General features: G+C 51.9%; 1 protein-coding gene across 1 annotated transcript in view; it reads left to right on the top strand.

Moving 5' to 3' along the window:
* The window catches only part of LOC140402260 (estrogen-related receptor gamma-like), a 180,232-nt gene that overhangs the window by 105,928 nt on the left and 52,068 nt on the right, over window positions 1-22,236 (top strand). The gene's annotated exons all lie outside the window — the stretch shown is intronic.

Raw genomic sequence — 22,236 nt, 5'->3', positions numbered from 1 at the left:
GTGTGTCTGTCTGTGCGTGTGTGTCTGTGCGTGTGTGTCTGTGCGTGTGTGTGTGCGCGTGTGTGTGTCTGTGCGTGTGTGTGTGTCTGTGTGTGTGTGTGTCTGTGCGCGTGGGTGTGTCTGTGTGTGTCTGTGTGCGTGTCTGTGTCTGTGTGTGTGTGTGTGTCTGTGCATGTGTGTGTGTCTGTGCGTGTGTGTGTGTGTGTGCGTGTGTGTGTCTGTGCGTGTGTGTGTGTCTGTGTGTCTGTCTGTGCGTGTGTGTGTCTGTGCGTGTGTGTGTGTCTGCGTGTGTGTGTGTCTGCATGTGTGCGTGTGTGTCTGTGCGCGTGTGTGTGTCTGTGCGCGCGTGTGTGTCTGTGCGCGCGTGTGTGTCTGTGCGTGTGTGTGTGTCTGTGCGTGTGTGTGTCTGTGCGCGTGTGTGTGTCTGTGCGCGTGTGTGTCTGTGCGCGCGTGTGTCTGTGCGCGCGTGTGTCTGTGCGCGCGTGTGTCTGTGCGCGCGTGTGTCTGTGCGCGCGTGTGTCTGTGCGCGCGTGTGTCTGTGCGCGCGTGTGTCTGTGCGCGCGTGTGTCTGTGCGCGTGTGTGTCTGTGCGTGTGTGTCTGTGCGTGTCTGTGCGTGTCTGTGTGTGTGTCTGTGCGCGTGTGTGTCTGTGCGCGTGTGTGTCTGTGCGCGTGTGTGCCTGTGCGCGTGTGTGTCTGTGCGCGTGTGTGTCTGTGCGCGTGTGTGTCTGTGCGCGTGTGTGTCTGTGCGCGTGTGTGTCTGTGCGCGTGTGTGTCTGTGAGTGTGTGTGTCTATGCGTGTGTGTCTGTGCGTGTGTGTGTGTCTGTGTGTGTGCGTGTCTGTGTGTGTGTGCATGTCTGTGTGTGCGTGTCTGTGTGTGTGTGTGTGTCTGTGTGTGTGTGTCTGTGTGTGTGCATGTGTCTGTGCGTGTGTCTGTGCGCGTGTGTCTGTGCGCGTGTGTCTGTGCGCGTGTGTCTGTGCGCGTGTGTCGTGCGCGTGTGTCTGTGCGGGTGTGTGTCTGTGCGTGCGTGTCTGTGCGTGTCTGTGCGTGTCTGTGTCTGTGCGTGTCTGTATCTGTGCGTGTCTGTATCTGTGCGTGTCTGTATCTGTGCGTGTCTGTATCTGTGCGTGTGTGTGTCTGTGCGTGTGTGTCTGTGCGTGTGTGTCTGTGCGTGTGTGTCTGTGCGCGTGTGTGTCTGTGCGCGTGTGTGTCTGTGCGCGTGTGTGTCTGTGCGCGTGTGTGTCTGTGCGCGTGTGTGTCTGTGCGCGTGTGTGTCTGTGCGCGTGTGTGTCTGCGCGCGTGTGTGACTGCGCGCGTGCGTGACTGCGCGCGCGTGTGTCTGTGCGTCTGAGTGTGTGCGTGTCTGAGTGTGTGCGTGTGTGCGTGAGTGTGTGCATGTGTGTGTGTCTGTGCGTGTGTGTGTCTGCATGCGTGTGTCTGTGCGTGTGCGTGTGTCTGTGCGTGTGTCTGTGCGTGTGTCTGTGCGTGTGTCTGTGCGTGTGTGTCTGAGTGTCTGCGTGTGTGCGTACGAGCAAGTGTGAATGTGTGAGTGCAAAGAGATGTAATAAGCCTGCGTGAGTGGGTCGAAGTGTCGGTGTTGTTTTTGAATTGACTATTCTGATTCACTCAGAATCACAGAATTGTTACGGATGCCATTCAGCTGCCTGTCCCCCCCATTCCCTGCACATCGTTTCTGTTCAACTAACCGGCCCCCACCCCGGGTGGATCCTCCGCCCTGCCCCCACCCCGGGTGGATCCTCCGCCCTGCCCCCACCCCGGGTGGATCCTCCGCCCTGCCCCCAACCTGGGTTAGTGCTGCTGCCTCACAGCTCCAGGGACCCGGGTCAGCACAGTGGTTAGCACTGCTGCCTCACTGCTCCAGGGACTCAGGCTGAATTCCGACATTTGGTGACTCAGTGCGGAGTCTGCACGTTCTCCCCATGTCTGCGTGGGTTTCCTCCGGGTGCTCCGGTTTCCTGCCACAGTCCATGGTTGCACAGGTTCAGTGAATTGCCCGGACTAAATTGTCCTTCGTGTCCAAAGATGTGTAGGTTGGGTGGGGTTATAGGGATAGGGCGGGGGAGAGGACCTTGGTAGGTGCTCTTTCAGAGGGTCGGTGCAGACTCGATGGGCCGAATGGCCTCCTGCACTGTAAATTCTATGATTCTATGTTAGTGTGTGTGTGTGTTTCTCTGGGTGTGTGAGAATGGTGTAAATGTAGTTTCATCTGACTGTGATGTTGCAGAGGGAATTAAACAAAGTGATAAGTCAGATTGTGAAATGTAATCAATCGCTCCCCCCAACTCACCAATAAATGATTACCATCGGAAGAATGTTTCTCTACAGTCACTGCACCATTATTGAAAACATGTTGGGAATCCATTCAAACCCTGGGGTCCTGGGAGAGTGGGAATTGGATTTAGTATAAAGTGGCTTTTGTTGATGTGTTTTTGGGTGTGAGTTTGGAGGTGGATAAGACATCGATAGGATATCTTGCTGGACGGGTCAATAACCAGGGACATAGCTTTAAGGTCAGGGGCAGGGGGGATGTCAGGAAAACCTTTTCCCCGAGAGGGTGCTGGGAATGTGGAACTCGCTGCCTGAATGGGCGGTGCGGGCAGGAACTCTCACAACATTTAAAAGTATTTAGTGGAGCGGTTGAAACACCACCACAGACAGAATGCTGGAAAATGGGATTAGAGGAGATAGGTGCTTGGTGGCCTGCACGGACACACTGGGCTGACGGGCCTCTGTGCTGTAAAACTGTATGGCTCCGAGATTCTATGTATTATAATAATAAAAATAATCACCTTCTTGAACTACTGCAGGTACACCCCTTGTGATGTTAGGGAGGGAGTTCCAGGGTTATGATCTTGCAACAGTGAAGGAATAACAAGTCAGGATGGTGAGTGGGTAGGATGGAAATTTGCAGGGGGTGGGGGTTCCCATATATCTAGAACATAGAACATAGAACATAGAACGATACAGCGCAGTACAGGCCCTTCGGCCCACGATGTTGCACCGACATGGGAAGTCAAAAAACAAAAGCCATCTACCTACACTATGCCATTATCATCCATATGCTTATCCAATAAACTTTTAAATGCCCTCAATGTTGGCGAGTTCACTACTGTAGCAGGTAGGGCATTCCACGGCCTCACTACTCTTTGCGTAAAGAACCTACCTCTGACCTCTGTCCTATATTTATTACCCCTCAGTTTAAGGCTATATCCCCTCATGCTAGCCATTTCCATCCGCGGGAGAAGGCTCTCACTGTCCACCCTATCTAACCCCCTGATCATTTTGTATGCCTCTATTAAGTCTCCCCTTAACCTTCTTCTCTCTAACGAAAACAACCTCAAGTCCATCAGCCTTTCCTCATAAGATTTTCCCTCCATACCAGGCAACATCCTGGTAAATCTCCTCTGCACCCGCTCCAAAGCCTCCACGTCCTTCCTATAATGCGGTGACCAGAACTGTACGCAATACTCCAAAGGCGGCCGTACCAGAGTTTTGTACAGCTGCAACATGACCTCCCGACTCCGGAACTCAATCCCTCTACCAATAAAGGCCAACACTCCATAGGCCTTCTTCACAACCCTATCAACCTGGGTGGCAACTTTCAGGGATCTATGTACATGGACACCGAGATTTCTCTGCTCATCCACACTTCCAAGAATTTACCATTAGCCAAATATTCCGCATTCCTGTTATTCCTTCCAAAGTGAATCACCTCACTTCTCTACATTAAACTCCATTTGCCACCTCTCAGCCCAGCTCTGCAGCTTATCTATATCCCTCTGTAACCTGCTACATCCTTCCGCACTGTCGACAACACCACCGACTTTAGTGTCGTCTGCAAATTTACTCACCCACTCTTCTGCGCCCTCCTCTAGGTCATTGATAAAAATGACAAACAGCAACGGCCCCAGAACAGATCCTTGTGGTACGCCACTTGTAACTGAACTCCATTCTGAACATTTCCCATCAACCACCACCCTCTGTCTTCTTTCAGCTAGCCAATTTCTGATCCACATCTCTAAATCACCCTCAATCCCCAGCCTCCGTATTTTCTGCAATAGCCTACCGTGGGGAACCTTATCAAACGCTTTACTGAAATCCATATACACCACATCAACTGCTCTACCCTCGTCTACCTGTTCAGTCACCTTCTCAAAGAACTCGATAAGGTTTGTGAGGCATGACCTACCCTTCACAAAGCCATGCTGACTATCCCTAATCATATTATTCCTATCTAGATGATTATAAATCTTGTCTCTTATAATCCCCTCCAAGACTTTACCCACAACAGACGTGAGGCTCACCGGTCTATAGTTGCCGGGGTTGTCTCTACTCCCCTTCTTGAACAAAGGGACCACATTTGCTATCCTCCAGTCCTCTGGCACTATTCCTGTAGCCAATGATGACATAAAAATCAAAGCCAAAGGCCCAGCAATCTCTTCCCTGGCTTCCCAAAGAATCCTAGGACAAATCCCATCAGGCCCCGGGGACTTATCTATTTTCAGCCTGTCCAGAATTGCCAACACCTCTTCCCTACGTACCTCAAAGCCATCTATTCTAATAGCCTGGGTCTCAGCATTCTCCTCCACAACATTATCTTTTTCCTGAGTAAATACTGACGAAAAATATTCATTTAGTATCTCGCCTATCTCTTCAGACTTCACACACAACTTCCCATCCCTGTCCTTGACTGGCCCTACTCTTACCCTAGTCATTCTTTTATTCCTGACATACCTATAGAAAGCTTTTGGGTTTTCCTTGATCCTACCTACCAAATACTTCTCATGTCCCCTCCTTGCTTGTCTTAGCTCTCTCTTTAGATCCTTCCTCGCTACCTTGTAACTATCAAGCGCCCCAACTGAAACTTCACTCCTCATCTTCACATAGGCCTCTTTCTTCCTCTTAACAAGAGATTCCACTTCCTTGGTAAACCACGGTTCCCTCGCTTGACGCCTTCCTCCCTGCCTGACCTGTACGTACTTATCAAGAACACGCAGTAGCTGTTCCATAAACAAGCTCCACTTATCCAGTGTGCCCAACACTTGCAGCCTACTTCTCCAACCTTTCCCCCCCAAGTCATGTCTAATGGCATCATAATTGCCCTTCCCCCAGCTATAACTCTTGCCCTGCGGGGTATACTTATCCCTTTCCATCACTAACGTAAACGTCACCGAATTGTGGTCACTGTCCCCAAAGTGCTCACCTACCTCCAAATCTAACACCTGGCCTGGTTCATTACCCAAAACCAAATCCAATGTGGCCTCTCCTCTTGTTGTCCTGTCAACATATTGTGTCAGGAAACCCTCCTGCACACATTGTACAAAAAACGACCCATCTAATGTACTCGAACTATATCTTTTCCAGTCAATATTTGGAAAGTTAAAGTCTCCCATAATAACTACCCTGTTACTTTCGCTCTTATCCAGAATCATCTTCGCCATCCTTTCCTCGACATCCCTCAAACTATTTGGAGGCCTATAGAAAACTCCCAACAGGGTGACCTCCCCTTTCCTGTTTCTAACCTCAGCCCATACTACCTCGGAAGAAGAGTCCCCATCTAGCATCCTCTCCGCCACCGTAATACTGTTTTTGACTAGCAGCGCCACACCTCCCCCTCTTTTGCCTCCTTCTCTGAGCTTACTAAAACACCTAAACCCCGGAACCTGCAACAACCATTCCTGTCCCTGCTCTATCCATGTCTCCGAAATGGCCACAACATTGAAGTCCCAGGTACCAACCCATGCTGCCAGTTCCCCTACCTTATTTCGTATACTCCTGGCATTGAAGTAGACACACTTCAAACCACCTACCTGAACACTGGCCCCCTCCTGCGACGTCAAATCTGTGCTCCTGACCTCTATACTCTCAATCTCTCGTACCCTAAAACTACAATCCTGGTTCCCATGCCCCTGCTGCATTAGTTTAAACCCCCCCAAAGAGCACTAACAAATCTCCCCCCCAGGATATTTGTGCCCCTCAGGTTCAGATGTAGACCATCCTGTCTGTAGAGGTCCCACCTTCCCCAGAAAGAGCCCCAGTTATCCAGAAATCTGAATCCCTCCCGCCTGCACCATCCCTGTAGCCACGTGTTTAATTGCTCTCTCTCCCTATTCCTCATCTCATTATCACGTGGTACAGGAAACAACCCAGAGATAACAACTCTGTTTGTTCTCGTTCTGAGCTTCCATCCCTGCTGCCCTTGTCCTTCTAAGTGGTAGAGGTTGCAGGTTTGGAAGGTGCTGTCGAAGGGGCCTTGGTGAGTTGGTGCAGTGCATCGTGTAAATGGTACACACGGCCGCCACTGAGCATCGGTGGTGGAGGGTGTGAATGTTTAAGGTGGTGGATGTGGAGCCAATCAAGTGGGCTGTTTTGTCCTGGATGGACGTATATGCCCCCCCCCCCCCCCAGTCTCTGATTATTTTGTTACTGAATCATCACACCTGGATTTACCCGAACCCTAACCTTTCCTAATCTGGGTGTTTGGTTTCTCCAAACTTTTTACCTGGGCTTCCAAACACAAATAATAAAATGGTTTGTCTGTCTAATGAAAATAGTCCTTTGCACGTCTGACAGAAATAAATAAAAGTGGAAGTGCCCCACTGTGAAAGTGAATTAATTGTATAAATTTGAAGGCTGTGGCAAGTGATCATAAGACCATAAGACATAAGAACATAAGAACTAGGAACAGGAGTAGGCCATCTGGCCCCTCGAGCCTGCTCCGCTATTTAATGAGATCATGGCTGATCTTTGTGGACTCAGCTCCACTTTCCGGCCCGAACACCATAACCCTTAATCCCTTTATTCTTTAGAAAGGCATCTATCTTTTTCTGAAAAACGTTTAAAGAAGGAGCCTCAACTGCTTCACTGGGCAAGGAATTCCAGAGATTCACAACCCTTTGGGTGAAGAAGTTCCTCCTACACTCAGTCCTAAATCTACCTCCCCTTATTTTGAGGCTATGCCCCCTAGTTCTGCTTTCCCCGACCAGTGGAAACAACCTGCCCACATCTATCCTATCTATTCCCTTCATAATCTTATATGTCTCAATAAGATCCCCCCCCATTCCTTCTAAATTCCAATGAGTGCAGTCCCAGTCTACTCAACCTCTCGTCATAATCTAATCCCCTCAACTCTGGGATCAACCTAGTGAATCTCCTCTGCACACCCTCCAGTGCCAATATGTCCTTTCTCAGGTAAGGAGACCAAAACTGAACACAATACTCCAGATGCGGCCTCACCAACACCTTATACAATTGCAGCATAACCTCACTAGTCTTAAACTCCATCCCTCTAGCAATGAAAGACAAAACTCGATTAGCCTTCTTAATCACCTGTTGCACCTGCACACCAACTTTTTGCAACTCGTGCACCAGCACACCCAGGTCCCTCTGCACAGCAGCATGTTTTAACATCTTAGTGTTCAATTCTGGTCGCCACACTACCAGAAGGATGTGGAGGCTTTAGAGAGGGTGCAGAAGAGATTTACCAGAATGTTGCCTGGTATGGAGGGCATTAGCTATGAGGAGCGGTTGAATAAACTCGGTTTGTTCTCACTGGAACGAAGGAGGTTGAGGGGAGACCTGATAGAGGTATACAAAATTATGAGGGGCATAGACAGAGTGGATAGTCAGAGGCTTTTCCCCAGGGTAGAGGGGTCAATTACTAGGGGGCATAGGTTTAAGGTGAGAGGGGCAAGGTTTAGAGTAGATGTACGAGGCAAGTTTTTTACGCAGAGGGTAGTGGGTGCCTGAACTCGCTACCGGAGGAGGTAGTGGAAGCAGGGACGATAGTGACATTTAAGGGGCATCTTGACAAATACATGAATAGGATGGGAATAGAGGGATATGGACCCAGGAAGTGTAGAAGATTGGAGTTTAGTCGGGCAGCATGGTCGGCACGGGCTTGGAGGGCCGAAGGGCCTGTTCCTGTGCTGTATATTTCTTTGTTCTTTGTTCTTTGTTCTTTGTTCTTACCGTTTAAATAATAATCCATTCTGCTGTTATTCCTCCCAAAATGGATAGCCTCACACTTGGCAACGTTGAATTCCATCTGCCAGACCCTAGCCCATTCACCTAACCTATCCAAATCCCTCTGCAGACTACCGGTATCCTCTGCACTTTTTGCTTTACCACTCATCTTAGTGTCGTCTGCAAACTTTGACACAGTGCACTTGGTCCCCAACTTCAAATCGTCTATGTAAATTGTGAGCAACTGCGGGCCCAACACTGATCCTTGAGGGACCCCACTAGTTACAGGTTGCCAACCAGAGAAACACCCATTTATCCCCACTCTCTGCTTTCTGTTAGTTAACCAATCCTCTACCCATGCTACCACTTTACCCTCAATGCCATGCATCTTTAGTTTATGCAGCAACCTTTTGTGTGGCACCTTGTCAAAAGCTTTCTGGAAATCCAGATATACCACATCCATTGGTTCCCTGTTATCTACCGCACTGGTAACGTCCTCAAAAAATTCTACCAAATTAGTCAGACACGACCTACCCTTTATGAACCCATGCTGCGTCTGCCCAATGGGACAATTTCCCTCCAGGTGCCTCGCTATTTCCTCCTTAATGATAGATTCCAGCATTTTCCCTACAACCGAAGTTAAGCTTACCGGCCTATAATTACCCGCTTTCTGCCGACCTTTTTTAAACAGTGGTGTCACGTTTGCTAATTTCCAATCCTCTGGGACCACCCCAGAGTCTAGTGAATTTTGATAAATTATCACTAGTGCGTTTACAATTTCCCTAGCCATCTCTTTTAACACTCTGGGATGCATTCCATCAGGTCCAGGAGACTTGTCTACCTTTAGCCCCATTAGCTTGCCCAATACTGCCTCCTTTGTGATTACAATCATCTCAAGGTCCTCACCTATCATATCTTTATTTCCATCAGTCACTGGCATGTTATTTGTGTCCTCCAGTGTGAAGACCGACCCAAAAAACCTGTTCAGCTCCTCAGCCATTTCCTCATCTCCTATTATTAAATCTCCCTTCTCATCTTCCAAAGGACCAATATTTACCTTAGCCACTCTTTTTTGTCTTATATATTTGTAGAAGCTTTTACTATCTGCTTTGATGGTCTGAGCCAGTTTACTTTCATAGTCTACCTTACTCTTCTTTATGGCTTTTTTAGTAGCTTTCTGTTGCCCCCTAAAGACTTCCCAGTCCTCTAGTCTCCCACTAATTTTTGCCACTTTGTATGTTTTTTCGGAGCAGAACTAGGCCACTCGGCCCATCGCGTCTGCTCCATCATTCAATCATGGCTGATATTTTTCTCATCCCCATTCTCCTGCCTTCTCCCCATGACTCCTGATCCCCTTATTGATCAAGAACCTATCTATCTAACATAGAACATAGAACGATACAGCGCAGTACAGGCCCTTCGGCCCACGATGTTGCACCGAAACAAAAGCCATCTAACCTACACTATGCCATTATCATCCATATGTTTATCCAATAAACTTTTAAATGCCCTCAATGTTGGCGAGTTCACTACTGTAGCAGGTAGGGCATTCCACGGCCTCACTACTCTTTGCGTAAAGAACCTACCTCTGACCTCTGTCCTATATCTATTACTCCTCAGTTTAAAGTTATGTCCCCTCGTGCCAGCCATTTCCATCCGCGGGAGCAGGCTCTCACTGTCCACCCTATCCAACCCCCTGATCATTTTGTATGCCTCTTTTGTATCTCTGTCTTAAAGACACTCAGTGATTTGGCCTCCACAGCCTTCTGCGGTAAAGAGTTAATTTATCATTTGTAAATTTAGCAACATTGCCTTCAGTCCCTTCTTCCAGACCATTAATGTATTTCATTAATTTGATCGATTCATTTCTAGCAGTTGATTGGGATCAAATCCAGTGATCGCCGTAGAGATGCAGATCCGAACCTTGCCCCAATTTTCCCTTGATTCCTAATCCCAGATAAGCCAGATTCAGTCAGCTTTTCAATATTGGGGCATCTCAGCCTGAACCCATTCCTGCCGACGATAGAGGTCCACTTGAACAGTCACACTCACAGATCCTCACACTCACAGATCCTCACACTCACAGATCCTCACACTCACAGATCCTCACACTCACAGATCCTCACACTCACAGATCCTCACACTCACAGATCCTCACACTCACAGACCCGCACACTCACAGATCCTCACACTCACAGACCCTCACACACTCAGACCCTCACACTCACAGACCCTCACACTCACAGATCCTCACACTCACAGACCCTCACACTCACAGATCCTCACACTCACAGATCCTCACACTCACAGACCCGCACACTCACAGACCCTCACACACTCAGACCCGCACACTCACAGACCCTCACACTCACAGACCCGCACACTCACAGACCCGCACACTCACAGACCCTCACACACTCAGACCCTCACACTCACAGACCCTCACACACTCAGACCCGCACACTCACAGACCCTCACACACTCAGACCCTCACACTCACAGACCCTCACACTCAGACCCTCACAGTCACAGACCCTCACAGTCACAGACCCTCACACTCAGACCCTCACACTCACACTCACAGACCCTCACACTCACAGACCCTCACACACTCAGACCCGCACACTCACAGATCCTCACACTCACAGATCCTCACACTCACAGACCCGCACACTCACAGACCCGCACACTCACAGACCCGCACACTCACAGACCCGCACACTCACAGACCCTCACACTCACAGACACTCACACTCACAGACACTCACACTCACAGATCCTCACACACTCAGACCCTCACACTCACAGACCCGCACACTCACAGACCCGCACACTCACAGACACTCACACTCACAGACCCTCACACTCACACTCACAGACCCGCACACTCACAGACCCGCACACTCACAGACCCTCACACTCACAGACACTCACACTCACAGACACTCACACTCACAGACCCGCACACTCACAGACCCTCACACACTCAGACCCTCACACTCACAGACACTCACACTCACAGATCCTCACACTCACAGACCCTCACACTCACAGACCCTCACACTCACAGACCCTCACACTCACAGACCCTCACACTCACAGACCCTCACACTCACAGACCCTCACACTCACAGACCCTCACACTCACAGACCCTCACACTCACAGACCCTCACACTCACAGACCCTCACACTCACAGACACTCACACTCACAGACACTCACACTCACAGATCCTCACACACTCAGACCCGCACACTCACAGACCCTCACACTCACAGACCCTCACACTCACAGATCCTCACACTCACAGACCCGCACACTCACAGACCCTCACACTCACAGACCCTCACACTCACAGACACTCACACTCACAGACCCTCACACTCACAGACCCTCACACTCAGACCCTCACACTCACAGACCCTCACACTCACAGACCCTCACACTCACAGACCCTCACACTCAGACCCTCACACTCAGACCCTCACACTCACAGACCCTCACACTCACAGACCCTCACACTCACAGACCCTCACACTCAGACCCTCACACTCAGACCCTCACACTCACAGACCCTCACACTCACAGACCCTCACACTCAGACCCTCACACTCAGACCCTCACACTCACAGACCCTCACACTCACAGACCCTCACACTCACAGACCCTCACACTCACACTCACAGACCCTCACACTCACAGACCCTCACACTCACAGACCCTCACACTCACAGACCCTCACACTCACAGACCCTCACACTCACAGACCCTCACACTCACAGACCCTCACACTCACACTCACAGACCCTCACACTCACAGACCCTCACACTCACAGACCCTCACACTCACAGACCCTCACACTCACAGACCCTCACACTCAGACCCTCACACTCACACTCACAGACCCTCACACTCACACTCACAGACCCTCACACTCACAGATCCTCACACTCACAGACCCTCACACTCACACTCACAGACCCTCACACTCACACTCACAGACCCTCACAGTCACAGACCCTCACACTCACAGACCCTCACACTCACACTCACAGACCCTCACACTCACAGACCCTCACACTCACAGACCCTCACACTCACAGACCCTCACACTCACAGACCCTCACACTCGCAGACCCTCACACTCGCAGACCCTCACACTCGCAGACCCTCACACTCACAGACCCTCACACTCACAGACCCTCACCCTCACAGACCCTCACACTCAGACCCTCACACTCAGACCCTCACACTCACAGACCCTCACACTCAGACTCTCACACTCACAGACCCTCACACTCAGACCCTCACACTCAGACCCTCACACTCAGACCCTCACACTCAGACTCTCACACTCACAGACCCTCACACTCAGACCCTCACACTCAGACCCTCACACTCAGACCCTCACACTGACCCTCACACTCACAGACCCTCACTCTCACAGACCCTCACACTCACAGACCCTCACACTCACAGACCCTCACACTCACAAACCCTCACACTCAAAATTCAGAGACCCTCACACTCACAGACCCTCACACTCACACTCAGAGACCCTCACACTCACACTCACAGACCCTCACACTCACAGACCCTCACACTCACAGACCCTCACACTCACAGACCCTCACACTCAAAATTCAGAGACCCTCACACTCACAGACCCTCACACTCACACTCAGAGACCCTCACACTCACACACCCTCACACTCACAGACTCTCATTCACACTCACAGACACTCACACTCACAGACCCTCACACTCACAGACCCTCACACTCAAAATTCAGAGACCCTCACACTCACAGACCCTCACACTCACAGACCCTCACACTCACACACCCTCACACTCACACACCCTCACACTCACAGACTCTCATTCACACTCACAGACACTCACACTCACAGACCCTCACACTCACAGACCCTCACACTCAAAATTCAGAGACCCTCACACTCACAGACCCTCACACTCACACTCACAGACACTCACACTCACAACACTCACACTCACAACACTCACACTCACAGACACTCACACTCGCAGATCCTCACACTCACAGGCCCTCACATTCACACACGGACCCTCACATTCACACTCACAGACCCTCTGTGGTTTGCACTGAGTGCTGAATTTGGTGCATTTTGAGTGCGATAGTGAGAGTTTGGTGACCGAGTGAGTTAGGTGAGGAGGGAGTAAGGTGCTCCTTTCATTTTGTTTCCGACATTTCCGCAAAGAGTGAGAAGAGAGCCAGGAGTTTACAGAAAATGTAGCTGACTGGGAGCAGGGTCGGAGGGCGGAGATCTAGTTAGTCCACACAGCAGCTATATTCTGTCAGGTAAGAGGGGATGGAGGCTAGGCCAGTTGCATGCTCCTCCTGTAGGACGTGGGTGGTGAGGGATACCACCGGTGTCCCCGCTGACTATACCTGCGGGAAGTGCACCCAACTTCAGCTCCTCAAAGACCGTGTTAGGGAACTGGAGCTGAAGCTGGATGAACTTCGGATCATCCGGGAGGCAGAGGGGGTGATTGAGAAGAGTTACAGGGAGGTAACCACACCCAAGTTACAGGACAAGAATAGCTGGGTTACAGTCAGGGGGAAAAAAACAAACAGGCAGATAGTGCAGGGATCCCTCGTGGCCGTTCCCCTTCAAAACAAGTATACCGTTTTGGATGCTGTTGGGGGGGATGACCTACCGGGGGAAGGCCCTAGCGGCCAGGTCTCTGGCACTGAGTCTGGCTCTGGGGCTCAGAAGGGAAGGGGGGAGAATAGAAAAGCAATAATAATAGGAGATCCAATGGTTAGGGGAATAGATAGGAGATTCTGTGGTCGCGAGCGAGACTCCCGGAAGGTATGTTGCCTCCCGGGTGCCAGGGTCAGGGATGTCTCGGATCGTGTCTTCAGGATCCTTAACGGGGAGGGTGAGCAGCCAGAAGTCGTGGTGCACATTGGTACCAATGACATAGGTAGGAAAAGGGGTGTGGAGATAATAAACGAGTTTAGGGAGTTAGGCTGGAAGTTAAAAGCCAGGACAGACAGAGTTGTCATCTCTGGTTTGTTGCCGGTGCCACGTGATAGCGAGGCTAGGAATAGGGAGAGAGTGCAGTTGAACACGTGGCTGCAGGAATGGTGTAGGAGGGCTTCAGGTATTTGGATAATTGGAGCGCATTCTGGGGAAGGTGGGACCTGTACAAGCAGGACGGGTTGCATCTGAACCAGAGGGGCACCAATATCCCGGGAGGGAGGTTTTCTAGTACTCTTCGGGAGGGTTTGAACTAATTTGGCAGGGGAATGGGAACCGGATTTGTAGTCCAGCAACTAAGGTAGCCGATATTCAGGACGCCAAAGCATGTAATGAGGCAGTGGGGAAGGGAACACTGACAAAGGAGAGTATTTGCAGGCACGGAGATGGGTTGAAGTGTGTATACTTCAACGCAAGAAGCATAAGGAATAAGGTGGGTGAACTTAAGGCATGGATCGGTACTTGGGACTACGATGTGGTGGCCATCACGGAAACTTGGATAGAAGAGGGGCAGAAATGGTTGTTGGAGGTTCCTGGTTATAGATGTTTCAATAAGATTAGGGAGGGTGGTAAAAGAGGTGGGGGGGTGGCATTGTTAATTAGAGATAGTATAACAGCTGCAGAAAGGCAGTTCGAGGAGTATCACCCTATTGAGGTAGTATGGGTTGAAGTCAGAAATAGGAAAGGAGCAGTCACCTTGTTAGGAGTTTTCTATAGGTCCCTCAATAGTAGCAGAGATGTGGAGGAACAGATTGGGAAACAGATTTTGGAAAGGTGCAGAAGTCACAGGGTAGTAGTCATGGGTGACTTTAACTTCCCAAATATTGAGTGGAAACTCTTTAGATCAAATAGTTTGGATGGGGTGGTGTTTGAGCAGTGTGTCCAGGAAGCTTTTCTAACACAGAATGTAGATTGTCCGACCAGAGGAGGGGCAATATTGGATTTAGTACTTGGTAATGAACCAGGGCAAGTGATAGATTTGTTAGTGGGGGAGCATTTTGGAGATAGTGACCACAATTCTGTGACTTTCACTTTAGTAATGGAGAGGGATAGGTGCGTGCAACAGGGCAAGGTTTACAATTGGGGGAAGGGTAAATACGATGTTGTCAGACAAGAATTGAAGTGCATAAGTTGGGAACATAGGCTGTCAGGGAAGGACACAAGTGAAATGTGGAACTTGTTCAAGGAACAGGTGCTACGTGTCCTTGATATGTATGTCCCTGTCAGGCAGGGAAGAGATGGTCGAGTGAGGGAACCATGGTTGACAAGAGAGGTTGAATGTCTTGTTAAGAGGAAAAAGGAGACTTATGTAAGGCTGAGGAAACAAGGTTCAGACAGGGCTTTGGAGGGATACAAGATAGCCAGGAGGGAACTGAAGAAAGGGATTAGGAGAGCTAAGAGAGGGCATGAACAATCTTTGGCGGGTATGATCAAGGAAAACCCCAAGGCCTTTTACACATATGTGAGAAATATGAGAATGACTAGAGCGAGGGTAGGTCCGATCAAGGACAGTAGCGGGAGATTGTGTATTGAGTCTGAAGAGATAGGAGGTGTCTTGAACGAATACTTTTCTTCTGTATTTACAAATGAGAGGGGCGATATTGTTGGAGAGGACAGTGTGAAACAGATTGGTAAGCTCGAGGAAATACTTGTTAGGAAGGAAGATGTGTTGGGCATTTTGAAAAACCTGAGGATAGACAAGTCCCCCGGGCCTGACGGGATATATCCAAGGATTCTATAGGAAGCAAGAGATGAAATTGCAGAGCCGTTGGCAATGATCTTTTCGTCCTCACTGTCAACAGGGGTGGTACCAGGGGATTGGAGAGTGGCGAATGTCGTGCCCCTGTTCAAAAAAGGGACTAGGGATAACCCTGGGAATTACAGGCCAGTTAGTCTTACTTCGGTGGTAGGCAAAGTAATGGAAAAGGGTACTGAAGGATAGGATTTCTGAGCATCTGGAAAGACACTGCTTGATTAGGGATAGTCAGCACGGATTTGTGAGGGGTAGGTCTTGCCTTACAAATCTTATTGAATTCTTTGAGAAGGTGACCAAGCACGTGGATGAAGGTAAAGCAGTGGATGTAGTGTACATGGATTTTAGTAAGGCATTTGATAAGGTTCCCCATGGTAGGCTTCTGCAGAAAGTAAGGAGGCATGGGATAGTGGGAAATTTGGCCAGTTGGATAACAAACTGGCTAACCGATAGAAGTCAGAGAGTGGTGGTGGATGGCAAATATTCAGCCTGGATCCCAGTTACCAGAGGCGTACCGCAGGGATCAGTTCTGGGTCCTCTGCTGTTTGTGATTTTCATTAATGACTTGGATGAGGGAGTTGAAGGGTGGGTCAGTAAATTTGCAGACGATACGAAGATTGGTGGAGTTGTGAATAGTGAGGAGGGCTGTTGTCGGCTGCAAAGAGACATAGATAGGATGCAGAGCTGGGCTGAGAAGTGGCAGATGGAGTTTAACCCTGAAAAGTGTGAGGTTGTCCATTTTGGAAGGACAAATAGTAATGCGGAATACAGGGTTAACGGTAGAGTTCTTGGCAATGTGGAGGAGCAGAGAGATCTTGGGGTCTATGTTCATACATCTTTGAAAGTTGCCACTCAAGTGGATAGAGCTGTGAAGAAGGCCTATGGTGTGCTCGCGTTCATTAACAGAGGGATTGAATTGAAGAGCCGTGAGGTGATGATGCAGCTGTACAAAACTTTGGAAAGGCCACATTTGGAGTACTGTGTACAGTTCTGGTCACCTCATTTTAGGAAGGATGTGGAAGCTTTGGAAAAGGTGCAAAGAAGATTTACCAGGATGTTACCTGGAATGGAGAGTAGGTCTTACGAGGAGAGGTTGAGGGTGCTAGGCCTTTTCTCATTAGAACGGAGAAGGATGAGGGGCAACTTGATAGAGGTTTATAAGATGATCAGGGGAATAGATAGAGTAGACAGTCAGAGACTTTTTCCCCGGGTGGAACAAACCATTACAAGGGGACATAAATTTAAGGTGAATGGTGGAAGATATAGGGGGATGTCAGAGGTAGGTTCTTTACCCAGAGAGTAGTGGGGGCATGGAATGCACTGCCTGTGGAAGTAGTTGAGTTGGAAACATTAGGGACCTTCAAGCAGCTATTAGATAGGTACATGGATTACGGTAAAATTATATAGTGTAGATTTATTTGTTCTTAAGGGCAGCACGGTAGCATTGTGGATAGCACAATTGCTTCACAGCTCCAGGGTCCCAAGTTCGATTCCGGCTTGGGTCACTGTCTGTGCGGAGTCTGCACGTCCTCCCCGTGTCTGCGTGGGTTTCCTCCGGGTGCTCCGGTTTCCTCCCACAGTCCAAAGATGTGCAGGGTAGGTGGATTGGCCAATGATAAATTGCCCTTAGTGTCTAAAATTGCCCTTGGTGTTGGGTGGAGGTGTTGAGTTTGGGTGGAGTGCTCCTTCCAGGGGCCGGTGCAGACTCGGGGGGTCGGGGGGCCTCCTTCTGCACTGTAAATTCAATGATAATCTATGATTATTCTCGGACAAAGGTTCGGCACAACATCGTGGGCCGAAGGGCTTGTTCTGTGCTGTATTTTCTATTTTCTATGTTCTCACACTCACAGACCCTCACACTCACGGACCCTCACACACACTCACAGGCCCTCGCATTCACACTCACAGACCCTCACACTCGCAGACCCTCACACTCACAGACCCTCACATTCACACTCACAGACCATCAAACTCACAGACCCTCTCACTCACTCACAGACCCTCACACTCACAGACCCTCACACTCACAGACCCTCACAGTCACAGACCCTCACAGTCACAGACCCTCACACTCACAGACCCTCACATTCACACTCACAGACCCTCACACTCACACTCACAGACCCTCACATTCACACTCAACAGACCCTCACACTCACAGACCCTCACACTCATTCACAGACCCTCACTTTCACACTCGCACTTTCACACACACAGTCTCTCGTAACCATTTGCACACACAGACATACATGTACATTCACACTCTCACACAAACTATTCACAATCACCTGCTCACAAACATTTACCCACAACACATTCCATCACACAAAACGAACAGGGTTTGCTGTGATTTGATTTCTATTGTTTAGTTCAAATGAAAATATTCAGATTGTCTGAACAATTGCACTAATACTCTTACTATGTATAATCTCCAATCAATTAATTAGCAAGCTATTCAAACAGGGGGGGGAATCACACCCTGCCCCCTTCTGACTTCAATTGGTTATAAAACTAGGGGTAGGGTGAGATGGGAGACGGACTCAAACCCTTGAGGTTCCAGAGGGAGGCACTGGAGCAGATGCAGGAATCCTGGTGAATTTTCTTCTCTCTAACACTGACCTGCAATGTGTTTGTGAGTGTGAGTGCGTGTGTGTTTGTATGTGTGTGTAACACTCTCTGTGTGTGTATCACTGTTTGAGTATGCTTGTGTGAGTGTTTCTGAGTGTGTGCATGTGTGTGACAGTGTCAGTGAGTGCACACTTGGCATTGAGTGTGTTTCTGAGTGTGTTTGTGTGTGAGTAACACTATTGGAGCATGTGTGTATGTGTGCGTGACACTGGGTGAGTGTGTTTCTAAGTGTGTGTGTGGCATGGTGTGAGTATATTTGTGTGACAGACACGCTGGGTGAGTGTGGTTGTGAGCTTTTGCTGGTTTATTTGCGTGCATTCACACATTGAGTGCAGAGAGATTGAAGCTTTGAATTCAGAAACATGAATGCCTGTGAAGGACCTTTCCTCCCTGACATAGTTTGACACGTCTTGGTCTCCTTCTTATTGATCTGCTGATTACTATCTGTTAATTAATGTTTTCTGAACCCTGTTTTGTATTAATCAGCTAAAAAAAAAATGAAAATAAGAGTCACTTGGGACCCAGAGACAGGGGTAAGGTCCAGATAGAAATCACTAATAACAAGTAATGAAAGTGATCCACATCATTCAATATCCTTGCAGCCCTATAGCGAGAAGCTGCAGTCAAAGCTGGGGTCTGGAGGTCAGTTTGATTTGAATGCAGTTGGCTGTGTGTTCTGCTCCACACCAAACACAAAATGCTGAATCTGCCCTTTGTGTTTTTGAGCTTCTCCACATTCGATGATGAAAGTTAGTCCGGTTCTTGTGATGTGCAAAAAATGTGTACCAAATTTTCAATTAATTCTTCAGAAAAATATACATTAGAACTCAGGCTAAACTCACCCTGTTTCCTCTCTCTCTGCCCTTCCCCACTCTCCCTCGGCCCCCCCCCCCCCACTCTCGCTCTGCCTCCCCACTCTCCCTCGGCCTCCTCACTCTCCTTCTGCCTCCCCACTCTCCCTCAGCGTCCCCACTCTCCCTCGGCCTCCCCACTCTCCCTCGGCCTCCCCACTCTCCCTCGGCCTCCCCACTCTCCCTCGGCCTCCCCACTCTCCCTCGGCCTCCCCACTCTCCCTCGGCCTCCCCACTCTCCCTCTGTCCTTCCCCACTCTCGCTCTCTCCTTCCCCACTCTCCCTCTGTCCTTCCCCACCCTCCCTCTGCCCTTCCCCACTCTCCCTCTGCCCTTCCTCACTCTCCCTCTGCCCTTCCCCACTCTCCCTCGGCCTCCCCACTCTCCCGCTGTCTCCCCACTCTCCCTCTGCCTCATCACTCTCCCTCTGCCTCATCACTCTCCCTCTGCCTCCCCACTCTACCTCTGCCTCCCCACTCTCCCTCTGCCTCCCCACTCTCCCTCTGCCTCCCCACTCTCCCTCTGCCTCCCCACTCTCCCTCTGCCTCCCCACTCTCCCTCTGCCTCCCCACTCTCCCTCTGCCTCTCCACTCTCCCTCTGCCTCCCCACTCTCCCTCTGCCTCCCCACTCTCCCTCTGCCTCCCCACTCTCCCTCTGCCTCCCCACTCTCCCTCTGCCTCCCCACTCTCCCTCTGCCTCCCCACGCTCCCTCTGCCTCCCCACTCTCCCTCTGCCTCTCCACTCTCCCTCTGCCTCCCCACTCTCCCTCTGCCTCCCCACTCTCCCTCTGCCTCCCCACTCTCCCTCTGCCTCCCCACTCTCCCTCTGCCTCCCCACTCTCCCTCTGCCTCCCCACTCTCCCTCTGCCTCCCCACTCTCCCTCTGCCTCCCCACTCTCCCTCTGCCTCCCCACTCTCCCTCTGCCTCCCCACTCTCCCTCTGCCTCCCCACTCTCCCTCTGCCTCCCCACTCTCCCTCTGCCTCCCCACTCTCCCTCTGCCTCCCCACTCTCCCTCTGCCTCCCCACTCTCCCTCTGCCTCCCCACTCTCCCTCTGCCTCCCCACTCTCCCTCTGCCTCGCCACTCTCCTTCCGCCTCCCCACTCTCCCTCCGCCTCCCCACTCTCCCTCCGCCTCCCCACTCTCCCTCCGCCTCCCCACTCTCCCACCGCCTCCCCACTCTCCCACCGCCTCCCCACTCTCCCACCGCCTCCCCACTCTCCCTCCGCCTCCCCACTCTCCCTCCGCCTCCCCACTCTCCCTCCGCCTCCCCACTCTCCCTCCGCCTCCCCACTCTCCCTCCGCCTCCCCACTCTCCCTCCGCCTCCCCACTCTCCCTCCGCCTCCTCACTCTCCCTCCGCCTCCTCACTCTCCCTCCGCCTACCCACTCTCCCTCTGCCTCCCCACTCTCCATTTGCCCTCCCCCACTCTCCCTCTGCCATCCCCACTTTCCCTCGGCCTCTCCACTCTCCCTCGGCCTCCCCACTCGCCCTCGGCCTCCCCACCCGCCCTCGGCCTCCCAACTCTCCTTCTGCCTCCCCACTCTCCTTCTGCCTACCCACTCTCCCTCTGCCTCCCCACTCTCCCTCTGCCTCCCCACTCTCCCTCTGCCTCCCCACTCCCCCCCCAGCCTCCTCACATTCCCTCCGCCTCCCCACTCTCCCTCCGCCTCCCCACTCTCCCTCCGCCTCCCCACTCTCCCTCCGCCTCCCCACTCTCCCTCCGCCTCCCCACTCTCCCTCAGCCTCCCCACTCTCCCTCCGCCTCCCCACTCTCCCTCCGCCTCCCCACTCTCCCTCCGCCTCCCTACTCTCCCTCCGCCTCCCCACTCTCCCTCCGCCTCCCCACTCTCCCTCCGCCTCCCCACTCTCCCTCCGCCTCCCAACTCTCCCTCCGCCTCCCCACTCTCCCTCCGCCTCCCCACTCTCCCTCCGCCTCCCCACTCTCCATCTGCCCTTCCCCACTCTCCCTCTACCCTTCCCCACTCTCCCTCTGCCCTTGCCCACTCTCCCTCTGCCTCCCCACACTCCCTCTGTCTCCCCACTCTCCCTCTGTCACCCCACTCTCCCTCTGTCTCCCCACTCTCCCTCTGTCTCCCCACTCTCCCTCTGTCTCCCCACTCTCCCTCTGTCTCCCCACTCTCCCTCTGTCTCCCCACTCTCCCTCTGTCTCCCCACTCTCCCTCTGTCTCCCCACTCTCCCTCTGTCTCCCCACTCTCCCTCTGCCTCCACACTCTACATCTGCCTCCCCACTCTCCCTCTACCTCCCCACTCTCCCTCTACCTCCCCACTCTCCCTCTGCCTCCCCACTCTCCCTGTGCCCTTTCCTACTCTCCCTCTGCCTCACCACTCTCCCTCTGCCCTTACCCACTCTCCCTCTGCCTCCCCACACTTCCTCTGTCCTTCCTCACTCTCCCTCCGCCTCCTCACTCTCCCTCCGCCTCCTCACTCTCCCTCCGCCTCCTCACTCTCCCTCCGCCTCCTCACTCTCCCTCCGCCTCCTCACTCTCCCTCCGCCTCCTCACTCTCCCTCCGCCTCCCCACTCTCCCTCCGCCTCCCCACTCTCCCTCCGCCTCCCCACTCTCCCTCCGCCTCCCCACTCTCCCTCCGCCTCCCCACTCTCCCTCCGCCTCCCCACTCTCCCTCCGCCTCCCCACTCTCCCTCCGCCTGCCCACTCTCCCTCCGCCTGCCCACTCTCCCTCCGCCTGCCCACTCTCCCTCCGCCTCCCCACTCTCCCTCCGCCTCCCCACTCTCCCTCCGCCTCCCCACTCTCCCTCCGCCTCCCCACTCTCCCTCCGCCTCCCCACTCTCCCTCCGCCTCCCCACTCTCCCTCCGCCTCCCCACTCTCCCTCCGCCTCCCCACTCTCCCTCCGCCTCCCCACTCTCCCTCCGCCTCCCCACTCTCCCTCCGCCTCCCCACTCTCCCTCCGCCTCCCCACTCTCCCTCCGCCTCCCACTCTCCCTCCGCCTCCCCACTCTCCCTCCGC

Source organism: Scyliorhinus torazame, chromosome 25 (genome assembly GCF_047496885.1).
Source record: "Scyliorhinus torazame isolate Kashiwa2021f chromosome 25, sScyTor2.1, whole genome shotgun sequence".
Classification (NCBI taxonomy): Eukaryota; Metazoa; Chordata; class Chondrichthyes; order Carcharhiniformes; family Scyliorhinidae; genus Scyliorhinus; species Scyliorhinus torazame.
This window is presented reverse-complemented; position numbering and strand designations above follow the sequence as displayed.